The sequence below is a fragment of the Mauremys reevesii genome, linkage group 9, assembly GCF_016161935.1.
Source record: "Mauremys reevesii isolate NIE-2019 linkage group 9, ASM1616193v1, whole genome shotgun sequence".
NCBI lineage: Eukaryota > Metazoa > Chordata > Testudines > Geoemydidae > Mauremys > Mauremys reevesii.
Window position 1 is genome coordinate 55,287,717 of NC_052631.1, and position 12,416 is coordinate 55,300,132.

General features: G+C 45.2%; 1 protein-coding gene across 18 annotated transcripts in view; it reads right to left on the reverse strand.

The window, feature by feature from the left end:
* FARP2 (FERM, ARH/RhoGEF and pleckstrin domain protein 2) overlaps nucleotides 1-6,657 on the reverse strand; it is a 209,780-nt gene extending 203,123 nt beyond the window's left edge. For 3 of the 18 annotated variants that reach the window (XM_039487655.1, XM_039487644.1, XM_039487656.1), the window contains exon 1: nucleotides 6,442-6,656. The gene's annotated coding sequence lies outside the window, so the exon portion shown is untranslated. Of the gene's footprint in view, nucleotides 1-973; nucleotides 1,159-4,361; nucleotides 4,449-5,881; nucleotides 5,902-6,241; nucleotides 6,419-6,441 lie in introns of those variants that run through there. The other 15 variants (XM_039487658.1, XM_039487642.1, XM_039487651.1 and 12 more) reach the window with 10 other exon arrangements.
* Between the last annotated feature and the right edge of the window lie 5,759 nt (nucleotides 6,658-12,416).

Consider the following 12,416-nt stretch of genomic DNA (forward strand, 5'->3'; position numbering starts at 1 on the left):
TTTTGTATTTATTTTCAAACTATATACTATTTCCCCTGCTTGTATTTTTATTTCCACACAGCAAGAGGAAAGAAAAAAAATCTTTAAAATAATAAAGTGTGGTTTTAAAAACCACAAAAATTGGCAGGGGGATTCAGGGGGAAGTGCAACATCTGAAACTATTAACTTTTTTTAAGTGACTGGATTTCAAAATGACATGTCCCTTTAAATTTAAATTAAATTAATGCTCTGATGTTTTCACTACTTCTATTCAGAACCTTGCAGGCAACTGTGAAACTGTCAAGAATCAAGTCCGTTTCATGCTACTACTTGGGAAAGCAATTATTACAAAAAGCAAAATCTTACAGCATCCCTACTACATTAGACACTATACAAACCTAGTATTAGACATGGTCCCTACCCTGAAGAGAAAGTTATTAGCAGCAGTAGCAAGCACTTAAGTTATTCTCAGAGGAAAGAGACGCAAACAAGGGAGACTGAGGAAGAAGAAGAAGAAGAAGAAGAAGAGTAGTAGAGACATCTCATCTTGCAGCAAAGAGGCTCTGGAGAAGGGGCGTAACAGTGGAGACTCTTCCAACAACCTCTAACCTAGCAGGACCCAGAAGGGTCTGAAACAACTAATGAGACAGAAAACTCTTAATTTTTGCCAGCAGTTAGAAATTCAAATTTACAATATAGCTACAAGCTAAAAGCGCGCACGCACATGTGCACAAGTCTAGCCCCAGGCAGGATGTAGGATCAGCACTGTGATAAAAATCCACTTCCCAGCAGCTGGTAGCAGGGGAGCTAGACTTCTCACATGGGTGCTGTTTCTGAACACTGATGAGGAAGTAGTCTCTTTTCCTACCCCCAAATTTATCATTTATCTGGATTTGGATATAAAGCTCTCTAGCTAACATGTATCTGGTACATTTTTCAATACCTAATGATAGTATCTAGGCACAAAATACAAATGTAATACATTTGTCATTACCCACGACTCCTCATATCAGGTGCTCTGCAACACATCAGTCTCTGGTTCCTCCTGATGCATGGTGATACATTTCCACAGTCAAGCACAGAATACAGACCAGGACTTCAGAAAAGCAGACTTTGACTCCCTCGGGGAACTGATGTGCAGGATCCCCTGGGAGAACAACATGAGGCGGAAAGGCATCCAGGAGAGCTGGCTGTATTTTAAAGAATCCTTATTGAGGTTACAGGAACAAACCATCCCGATACATAGAAAGAATAGTAAATATGGCAGGTGATCAGCTTGGCTTAACAGTGAAATCCTTGCTGATCTTAAGCACAAAAAAGCAGCTTACAAGAAGTGGAAGATTGGACAAATGACTAGGGAGCAGTATAAAAATATTGCTCAGGCATGCAGGAGTGAAATCAGGAAGGTCAAATCACACTTGGAGTTGCAGCTAGCAAGGGATGTTAGGAGTAACAAGAAGGGTTTCTACAAGTACGTTAGCAACAAGGAGGTGGTCAAGGAAAGTGTGGGCCCCTTACTGAATGAGGGAGGCAACCTAGTGACAGAGGATGTGGAAAAAGCTGATGTACTCAATGCTTTTTTTGCCTCTTCACAAACAAGGTCAGATCCCAGACTGCTGCACTGGGCAGCACAGTATGAGGAGGAGGTGACCAGCCCTCTGTGAAGAAAGAAGTGGTTCAGGACTATTTAGAAAAGCTGGATGAGCACAAGCCCATGGGGCCGGGTGCACTGCAAGCGAGGGTGCTAAAGGAGTTGGCGGATGTGATTACAGACCCATTGGCCACTATCTTTGAAAACTCATGGCGATCGGGTAGGTCCTGGATGACTGGAAAAAGGCTAATGTAGTGCCCATCTTTAAAAAAAGGGAAGGAGGAGGATCAGAGAACTACAGGCCAGTCAGCATCACCTCAGTCCCTGGAAAAATCATGGAGCAGGTCCTCAAGGAAACAATTCTGAAGCACTTAGAGGAGGGGAAAGTGATCAGGAACAATCAGCATGGATTCACCAAGGGCAAGTCATGCTTGACAAACCTAATTGCCTTCTATGACCAGATAACTGGCTCTGTGGATGACGGGAAAGCAGTGGACGTGCTTATTCCTTGACTTTAGCAAAGCTTTTGATACGGTCTCCCACAGTATTCTTGCCGGCAAGTTAAAGTATGGGCTGGATGAATGGACTATAAGGTGGATGGAAAGCTGGCTAGATCGGGCTCAACGGCTGGCAGCCGGTATCAACTGGAGTGCCGCAAGGGTCAGTTTTGTTCAGTACCTTCATTAATGATCTGGAGGATGGCATGGATTTCACCCTCACCAAATTTGCAAATGACACTAAATTGGGAGGATAGATATGCTGGAGAGTAGGGATAGGATACAGAGGGACCTAGACAAATTAGAGGATTGGGCCAAAAGTAATCTGATGAGGTTCAACAAGGACAAGTGCAGAATCCTGCACTTAGGACAGAAGAATCTCATGCACTGCTACACACTAGGGACCAAGTGGCTAAGCAGCATTTATGCAGAAAAGGACCTAGGGGTTATAGTGGACAAGAAGCTGGACAGGAGTCAACAGCCTGTTGACTGTTGCCAAGAAGGCTAACAGCATTTTGGGCTGTATAAGTAGGGGCATTGCCAACAGATTGAGGGACATGATCATTCCCCTCTATTCAGCATTGGTGAGGCCTCATCTGGAGTACTGTGTCCAGTTTTGGGCACCGCACTACAAGAAGGATGTGGAAAAATTGGAAAGAGTCCAGCGGAGGGCAACAAAAATGATTAGGGGGCTGAAGAACATGACTTATAAGGAGAGGCTGAGGGAACGGATTATTTAGTCTACAGAAGAGAAGAAGGGGCGGGGGATTTGATAGCTGCTTTCAATTACCTGAAAAGGGGATGGATCTAGACTGTTTTCAGTGGTACTAGATGACAGAACAAGGAGTAATGGTCTCAGGTTACAGTGGGGGAGGTTTAGATTGGATATTAGGGGAAACTTTTTCACTAGGAGGGTGGTGAAACACTGGAATGGGTTACCTACGGAGGTGGTGGAATCTCCTTCCTTAGAGGTTTTTAAGGTCAGGCTTGACAAAGCTCTGGCTGGGATGATTTAGCTGGGGATTGGTCCTGTTTTGAGCAGGGGGTTGGACTAGATGACCTCCTGAGGTCCCTTCCAACCCTGATATTCTCTGATTCTATGACCTTCCAAATGCCCAGCCCAGGCTTTAAAGAACTCATCCCTAGGTAAACTCTCAGTCAATTATAGGGCCCCTTCTAAGCACAAAAGTCTTTGGAGTCACTGATGGAGATATGGTCAGCAAGACACCTAGGCTTTAGTCCATAAAGGACTTTATACATTAGAACTAAGACCCTGAATTGGAGTCACAATCTAATATAGCTGCCCGTGAGGCATGCAAAGTGCCAGTATGACATAATCAGAGTTTCCCTAAAAAGTACCCCCTAGTCTGGAAATGGGCCACAGCTTGTCTTGGCCCCTATTCAGGCAGCATCCCCCACTAGTTATTATCGGGTAATTCATACTTCACTTTGGCCCTCATAACAATTTCAATAAGACCTAAAAACTGCAAGCCATTTTAAGGATCAGAGGGCAGGTGCCTCAATAGAGGGGTGAAGTTGCTACCCTGAAGTTGCTACCTCAAAGAGTCCCCCTCTCCCTCCCTTGCCCATTCCACTCAAAGTTTACTAGAATAAACCATATGCTTACTTGTATCAGGTAATGACAACCCATTGCCTCTGATGAGAAATATGTACAGCAGTATCATCCGCTAATCGGTAACACTGGAGGTGGTAATATCTCAGAGCCACTCCCAATGAAGACACTGAGAAGAATGGTGAGTAATAAGAGCACATGTGGCTGGCTCATGGGAATAAGTCCTGTTTTAGGGCTTTATTCCTGCAAGCCCCACTCCCCCATCTGCATTATTTCTGCCAACAAAATTCATTTTAATACAGCCAACTGCAACGCAATACACACCAGAACAAAGAACATGGGCTATGCCTGCAAAATAGGAGTGTCTTGGAAAGCAGTGAGTCAGAAAAGGACTTAGGAATCATGGATAACAACTTCAACATGAGTTCTCAATGCAATATTGTAGCAAAAGAACTAATGCAATAACCAGATATCAAGGGGAATATCAAGTAGAACTAGGGAAGTGAGCTTGCCTATGTACAAATCATTTGTAAGACTGCTACTAGAATCCTACATCCAATTCTATGCCCACACTACAAGAAACATGTAGAAATACAGTAGCAGTAAACTCTGAAATACCATTTTTAATTAGATGTTTAGATAATGTTGTAAAACATCCAGATACCATAGTGATGAGCACAGTATAAGTACAATACTTCGAAAACAAAATTTAAAATTTTACCTGGAAACAGATTTCCAGCTATACATAATGAGAAGTACTTCTGATTTATTTATTTTTTTAAATTGCTGGACTCAACATAAAATGTTCCTTTTAAAAAAAAAAGGCAAAGATTTAAAATCTGAAGCAGTTTTTTAAATAAGAAAAAAAACTTGCAATCTGCCTTTAATTTTCATATTTAATTCAGAATCTAATTTTCAATTTTGAGCCACTACATTATTAAACCATAACATTTTTTCTAGCTAAGAAATTTAAAGCTATTATAAAAACATCACAACTGCAAAATAGTTTAAATGTACAAGCAAAAAAAACCAACACAACCCTCTTTGCAGTGTGTTAAAGGAACCTGTGGTGAATTTTCAAGCATAATTCCTAAAAAACATGTTACAAAGTCCCTTGCATCTCCCAGCTGGTTCATTTGGAACACACAGAACATTTCCCACAAGGTCAGTATGAAAACATCACTATGATTTTGATACACATGGGCAAGAACTTTTTGAAGAATGTTCCATATTGCAATTTATTTTAAAAGATTGTTTGGCAAGAAAATAAGCTACTATAAATGACAACTTGATTCTAAGGCACATTCACATCTTGCTCTTTCAAACAGACTATCAATATTTCTTCATTTTCTGTCTTACAGTGCAGAATAATGTCATAATTGAGCACTAACAATTGTGACCTCTCTCTCCATAGGAGCCTCCAGAAGTTTAGCGGTAGGCAACTCAATTACATTTATATACTGCCCCTCATGCACAAGGATTGCATAACACGTTGCAAACCTTTTTCTAAACAGACCATATATATTAAACTTAAGAAACAAGATACTGTACCAGAATTACAGTAATGAGCATACAGAGGTGCCAATGTAATGATTAAAAAAAGACTGAAGTTTTGTACACAAGGGCTGCCACTACTTTTAACTGAGAGCTTAACCCTAAAAAGCCAGTTAGAAGTGTTTAGAGTAAGGATGTAAATACCCTTTAAAATGTTAACCATTTAAACGATTAAAATTATATTGTTTAACCAGTTAACAGATTAAAGGGGGAGGGGCTGGGGCCATGCCAGGGGTGGCCAGCCGGGGGTTAATGGTTAGGGCAAGTTAACCGGTAAGGATTAGGTTTACTGTTAACTATTTAATATTTTACATCCCTAATTTAGACTGTAATAAAAAAAGCTTCTATAACAATGAAATGCACTCAACTTTTTTGCTGCGTGTGGGGTTGTTGTTTTTGGCGCACGGGGGGCGGGAATATGTTTTAAAGTTTCAAAAACTAGCCAGAGAGCAAGTGAACATTTCCACAGGCCATATCCCCAAGGAGCTGGCACCAGCTAGTGTTAGCTGCCCACCCATGATCAGGGAAGATGAACATACCCTAGCTTTCAGCGGCCAAACAAGGAAACTGAGATGCTGCCACTGTCAGGGGCACGGAGAGCTTGTTTATGAACATGAACATGTCCCTGGCTCTCCCCACCCCCACCCAGCTTGTGGGCCGTAACTACAGGACAGATAAGAGCAGCACCTTTCTCCACGCACGGAAGGCAGTGGGCATCATCTGTTCCGGCACACCCTCGGCCTGCTGGCTCTGCCTACCCCATGGGGGGGGGGGGGGAAGAAAGGGGCACCGCGGGCAGGAAAGCAGCTGCAGGGCCGGTTCCCGTGCGGCCCCCGGGAGCGCAGGGCAGGGGCTGTCACGGCGGTCAGAGTCCCCAAGCGCTGCTCGACCCGTAGGGACCAGCCCTCGGGCTCCGGGACAGAGGCTCGAACCCCCCCACCCCCACACACACCTGGGGGTGTGAGGAGAGAGACAGAGACTCGCTCTCGGCCCCCATGGCCCTATGAGCCCCACATCCGCCCTCGGGAGCAAGAGAAACCAACGCACCCCACCCCCGGAAGGGCCGAAGAGAGGGAGGAGCAGCCCGGCTGTTAGGCACAGACCCGCGTGGCCCCTGCTCAGGGCCAGAGCCCCAGCGGCCGCCGGGTCTCCGAGCTCAGTAGCCCCGGGCGAGCGGCGGCTTCCCCGCCCCGCCTCGACCCAGCACTCCCGGATCTCGACTGTCTGCACAGCCCCCCGCAACCTACCGCGTATCTACCTCACACGCAGCCGTTTCCAACCGTCCGCGCCGGCTCGCGTGCCCGGCCGGAATCCCGGCCTTTGCTCTCGCGCACTCGCCCCTCAGGCGGCCATCACGAGCCCAGCGGACCCAGCCCTAATTGGCCAGCACCGACCCCGAGCTCTGGTGGGACGGGGCGGAGCCACCCCCGCCCTTCCCACAAGTTGGGAGGCCGGAACTTGCCAATTGGCCCTTCACGAGCCCACGTAGGCGGGGCCGAGCACCGCGGACAGCCCGGGGCTCCTGGCAGGAACCCGTGGCCAGAGCACAGGCCGGGGGCAGCAGGAGAGGTGCAGGTTTTAGTGCAGGCCCTGGCTGCCACCCCCCTTCTGTGACGGGGGAATAGTTAGAGCCCAGCTGTGTGGGGACAGTTAGTAGGAAAGCTGAGCGAGCCGTGAGATTAATGCCAGGCTAGGTACCACACCCACTAGCCTGCCCATTTCACTCCTAGTTTGTGTGGTGCTGGCCCCACACAAGCTACAGAAAAGGGACGGTGTGGCCACAGCCTTGCTGCAGTGCCTTACACGCTGCAACAGCAGGCAAAGCAGCGATGTTTAAACCTCAGTGCCCCTTTAGAAGATGTAGCCACTCTTAGCTACCTACCACAGTCGGCCTTTCTTCTGGTTGCCCTGGTTCCCTCTCCCTCTAGAAATAAACACAGAATTTGTTAAAGTTAAAACAAAAGTTAAGCATGTGAATCCAAGCTGTATGTCTGGCCTCTATAAGCCTGCTCTATCTGTTCAATCCCACTTCCTTAAGTGCAGTGATAGTTATACCACTGAAGCTCTTAAGATTTTACAGTCCGCTTTAAATATGCAACACACATTGACATGTTTGTGTCTTTGTCAAATATGCCTTAACCACCAAGCCTACAATCTGATCCACATGCACAGACCCTTCCATGCACACAGAGTACGATTTAAGTTAATAGGGCTTTATGTGGACCCTGGAGTCTGGCCCCCCTGAATAAGATGACAGGTTCAGGGCCTTACAGATCTCACACCCTAAGAACCAATCTAATGCCACTCAAAAGGATGGAAGTATGGCATACTCATTGATACATAAGCAAGAAAGATATTCCCGATAATAAAAGAGTATCTAGAACACTTATTCCATTATGGAGGACTATTTTTTCTCCTAGGTGGCTCCATTTAATGCATTTCCCTATCACTTTCAAATATGCATAAGCAGTGTATACTTTTCCAGGGTGAGGGCTTAAAGCTGCTTTTAAAAATGTTTAGCCTTTCCTGACAATATTAAAAGGCAGTTGGCTTGCTGGGAAGTGTGTAGCCTATTAGGGAAAAAAATTGTTCAAATGCAGTGTAGATGAAGAGGAAACCCACAGGAATTGAGGAATCCAAGAAATTGACAATCCTGTTTTCAAAGATATACCATGGTTTGTGGGGTTATTATTCAAATATCCAATAGATCCTAGATTCAGCCAGTAAACAAAAATCCTGAAATATGTGTTTTGCTCTGAACAAAACATAACATTAAAAGTTGTGTGTGTTATTCAGCTTTTTCATGCACATTTATATGCTTGTTTCAAAAGGTGAATACTACAATTTGGGACCTTGGTGCTGCGATGGAGCCTTGTTGATTTCAAACTTCACCCACTTGGTGCCCCATGAGGGGGAAACAGTCGACTTTCCCCCTCCAAACTGGTTAGCGATCGATCAGTAGCTGTCTGGAGTTTCCAGATTGCAATAGCCACCCGCTGTGATGGGTTGGATCACAGAAACCCCCTTGGAAACTGACAACCGATATGACAAGACTACTTCTGCCCTGCTTTCCCTGCCAGCTTGGGACTCCAGCACCCTGTCTTGTTGAGCTAGACATGCCAGTCTGCTCCAACACAGACCCAGGGTCTGAACCACATGCCCCAAAGCTGCACACTTTGCTGAAAGCAATTTGATAAGTGTTCCTGTCTTTAACACTCAGATGCCCAACTCCCAATGGGGTCCAAACCCCAAATAAATTAGTTTTACCCTGTATAAAGCTTAAACTCATAAATTGTTCGCCCTCTATAACACTCATAGAGAGATATGCACAGCTGTTTGCCACCCCCCAGATAGTAATACATACTCTGGGTTAATTGATAAGTAAAAAGTGGTTTTATTAAATACAGAAAGTAGGATTGAATTGGTTCCAAGCAGTAACAGACAGAACAAAGTGAATTACCAAGTAAAATAAAATAAAACACACCAGTCTAAGCCTAATACAGTAATAAAACTGAATACACATAAAATCTCACCCTCAGAGATATTTCAATAAGTTTCTATCACAGACTGGATGCCTTCCTAGTCTGGGCACAATCTTTTCCCCTGGTACAGCCCTTGGTCCAGTTCAGGTGGTAGCTAGGGGATTTCTCATGATGGCTGCCCCCTTTGTTCTGTTCCACCCACTTATATATCTTTTGCCACCCACTTATATATCTTTTGCATAAGGCGGGAATCCTTTGTCCCTCTCTGGGTTCCCACTTCCTCTTTCTCAATGGAAAAGCACCAAGTTAAAGATGGATTCCAATTCAGGTGACGTGATCACATGTCACTGTAAGACTTTGTTACCTACTTGCCACCACACACCTATACAGGAAGACTTACAAGTAAAACAGAGCCATCTACAGTCAATTGTCCTGGTTGATGGGAGCCATCAAGATTCCAAAGCACCATTAATGACCCACATTTTGCATAATTACAATAGGCCCTCAGAGTTATATTTCATATTTCTAGTTTCTGATACAAGAGTGATACATTTATACAAATATGATGACCACACTCAGTAGATTATAAGCTTTGTAACAATATCTTACAAGAGACCTTTTGCATGAATTATATTTTAGTTACATTATGTTCACACTCATCAGCATACTTTAATAAAATCATATAGAGTGCAACGTTACACCCGCTTCTCTACTGGCAGGGCAGCTCTCAATCTTGTGTCCTTGTGCCGCAGGGTGGGGGCGAGCTCAGCACACAGTCCCATGAAAGTGGCTTTTCTCATCCGAAAGTTCTGCAGCCACTGCTTGTCAGCCCAGACTTGCATGACAATGTGATCCCACCACTCAGTGCTTGTTTCCCGAGACAAAAGCGGTGTTCCGCTGTGGTGAGCATGTCCGTGAATGCCACAAGCAATCTTGTGTCATATGCGTTATGCGAGTCGACATCATCGTCGGACTCCTCACTGTCAGTTTGTAGCTTAAGGAGTAACTCAACTGTAATTCATGACATGCTGGCGAGACCCATCAGCATATTCCTCAGCAGTTCGGGATCCATTCCTGCAGAACGAAAGGAAAGACAGAGCATGCAGTACAAAAAACGTTGAAAGATGGTGCCAAATGTGGATGGAAGCACAGGGATTGCTGGGATGCAAAGTGATGCATTACGAGACATTGGGACAGGACCCAGAAAGCCCCACACCCACACCCCTAACCCTTCCCACAAGCCACAGCGTCAGAATAGGAAGAGATGCTCTGTGGGATAGCTGCCCATAATGCACCACTCCCAATGCCGCTGCAAGTGCCACAAATGTGGCCACGCCAGTGCGCTTGCAGCTGACAATGTGAACACACTGCAACGCTTTCCTTGCTGTGGTCTCCGAGGGCTGGTTTAACTCTCAGCGCTCTACATCTGCAAGTGTAGCCATGTCCTAAGAGGCAGTACTTACTAACATTCCTTCCTGTGGTTTATTGAAAGCAGCCAGGTTATCAGGTGGCTCCAATTCCACAGAAACCCTGATAGCTTGTGGTTAACCATGCCTACCTAGGGTCCTCTGACTTAACTGTATTGCCCTTGTAGTTAAATATAGCACCTTGGTTTGATATTGCAACTGCTTGAGTTTGTATAACAAAGTAGATGATTAAAAGTGCCTTTTTAGTATAATCATACTGTACTTTAATATCAATTCAACAGCAACTCCCTCCTCCTAATACCTCACCATAACAAATAAAAATGATTAATAAGTCACAGAAAACCAAAAGGCATATATAAATAGAAACAGTTGCAAATCATAATGAGTATTGTGCAATTAATACATCTCAAATTCTCTCTACTTAGAAAATCCCTCCCCATGCAAGTGACACATACAGACAACTATTAAAACTGATTTACTACCCACACAGAAGATATGGCTTAAAATAGAAACAACCGATAAAATTTAGGCCAATGATTTGTCCAATCCATCCCCAGTTCCCCACATCTCAGTGTGTGCACTGCACATTGCTAATTTAGGGCTTGTCTACACATGGCCATCCAGGAAAATTAATCTGTATTTGTGAGAACACCCTCATTCAGAGGGTTTAGTGTGGTTTAATTTATCCTCTTCAAATCCACTTTCCTGGATGTCCCTGTGTAGACAAGGCTTTAGGCAGAACACCCAAACTGTAATTCTCAAGCATTTTGGTCATGTGCCTGCTACAGTTCACTGTCCTACCCCAATCTGATGACCAATTGACTAGGAATAATCCCAGGATAGCCGTTTTCTGCAAGGCAACTACCATTCTTTCCATGAGAACTCTCTCCCTCATGCGCCAATGCTGCAGTGTCAGTTGTAGATCACTACAGAGATACAGAAATTCTCCTTCCTTAACTGGAAGTTTTTCAGTCATTGCCATATGACCCAAGCAGGGGCGGCTCTACAGCCCAGCGGGGCAAGCACCCGCCTGGGGCGGCCCTTTCCCAGCGAACCGTCCGCAGTCATGCCTGCGGGAGGTCTACCGGAGCCCGGGGACGACCGGACCTGCCGCAGGCATGACTGCGGACGGTTCGCTGGTCCCGCGGCTCGGCTGGACCTCCCGCAGGCATGACTGCGGCAGCTCAACCAGAGCCGCCGGACCAGCGAACCGCCCGCAGCTGCGGGAGGTCCAGCTGAGCCGCGCGACCAGCGGACCCTCCGCAGTCATGCCCGCAGGAGGTCCGCTGCTTCCGCGGCTCGGGGGCGCCTCCCGGGCATGATTGCTTGGGGCGGCCAAATTTGTAGAGCCGCCCCTGGACCCAAGTTTGAGGAACACAAACATATATTTGGCCTCGCCAGTCTGTGATCATGGTCCTGACCCAAAAGCAGCACTCCACCTGGAGAATATCATCCTTCAAGTAGTGTGTGGATCTGGCTGTTCCAGAGGTGGAGGGAAGTGACTGTTGCATTGATAATTCTGTGAACTGCTGGGTTCTCTCTAACTCTTCACAAGTATACCCACTGGAACAGCCTCCACCATTTGGATGCAGCCACCTCAGAGTAGACGAGGCCTATTTGAATCCTTGGACATATGAACTTCCTCAGGCAGCCATGTGTATACCAAACAAAATCACCTAGAGAGCCAAGAGAAGTCAATCAAGTTTCAATTAGCACTGCACAATTAGTCACATTTTTTTATTTGCAGCCTAGTTGTACTCCAGATGGTGCAAAGTTTGTTTCTGCCTGTGAAAACATAAAAGGAAATAAATTCTAATTTGATCCTTACACTGACCGTCATAAGCAAAAGGCAAAGAGGAACTGTTTGGGGCAAACTGAGCTTTGATCCAAATGATCAGTATGAATGATGAGTAGTAAAAGCAAATTTTCCTGTATAAATTCTTTGATGACTTTTCCTTTCAAACACTAAACTCCAATAAAAGTGCTGACCCCACTAATGCCAAGTGAACCTGGACTGAGAAAGTGAAATAGCATTACCAAAACAATGTTAAAGGATACTACTTTCAAAACTGACTGATCACATCCACATTATCCACATGGGAATGGCGTCAGATGTGCTAAATGTTAGCAAAAACTTGCCGGTCTCAACTAGGGAAATTCATAAGCATTTTTCTACCCTAAGAGGAAGCTATCCTACAGATTGGGCGCTGGTGTTTTTACCACTATGTTGTTTCAGTATTCTTACAGCACACCAATGCTGAACAAGGCTTTCAAAATATTCCCCTTTAGGACACTGCACTGGAGACTTTCCCC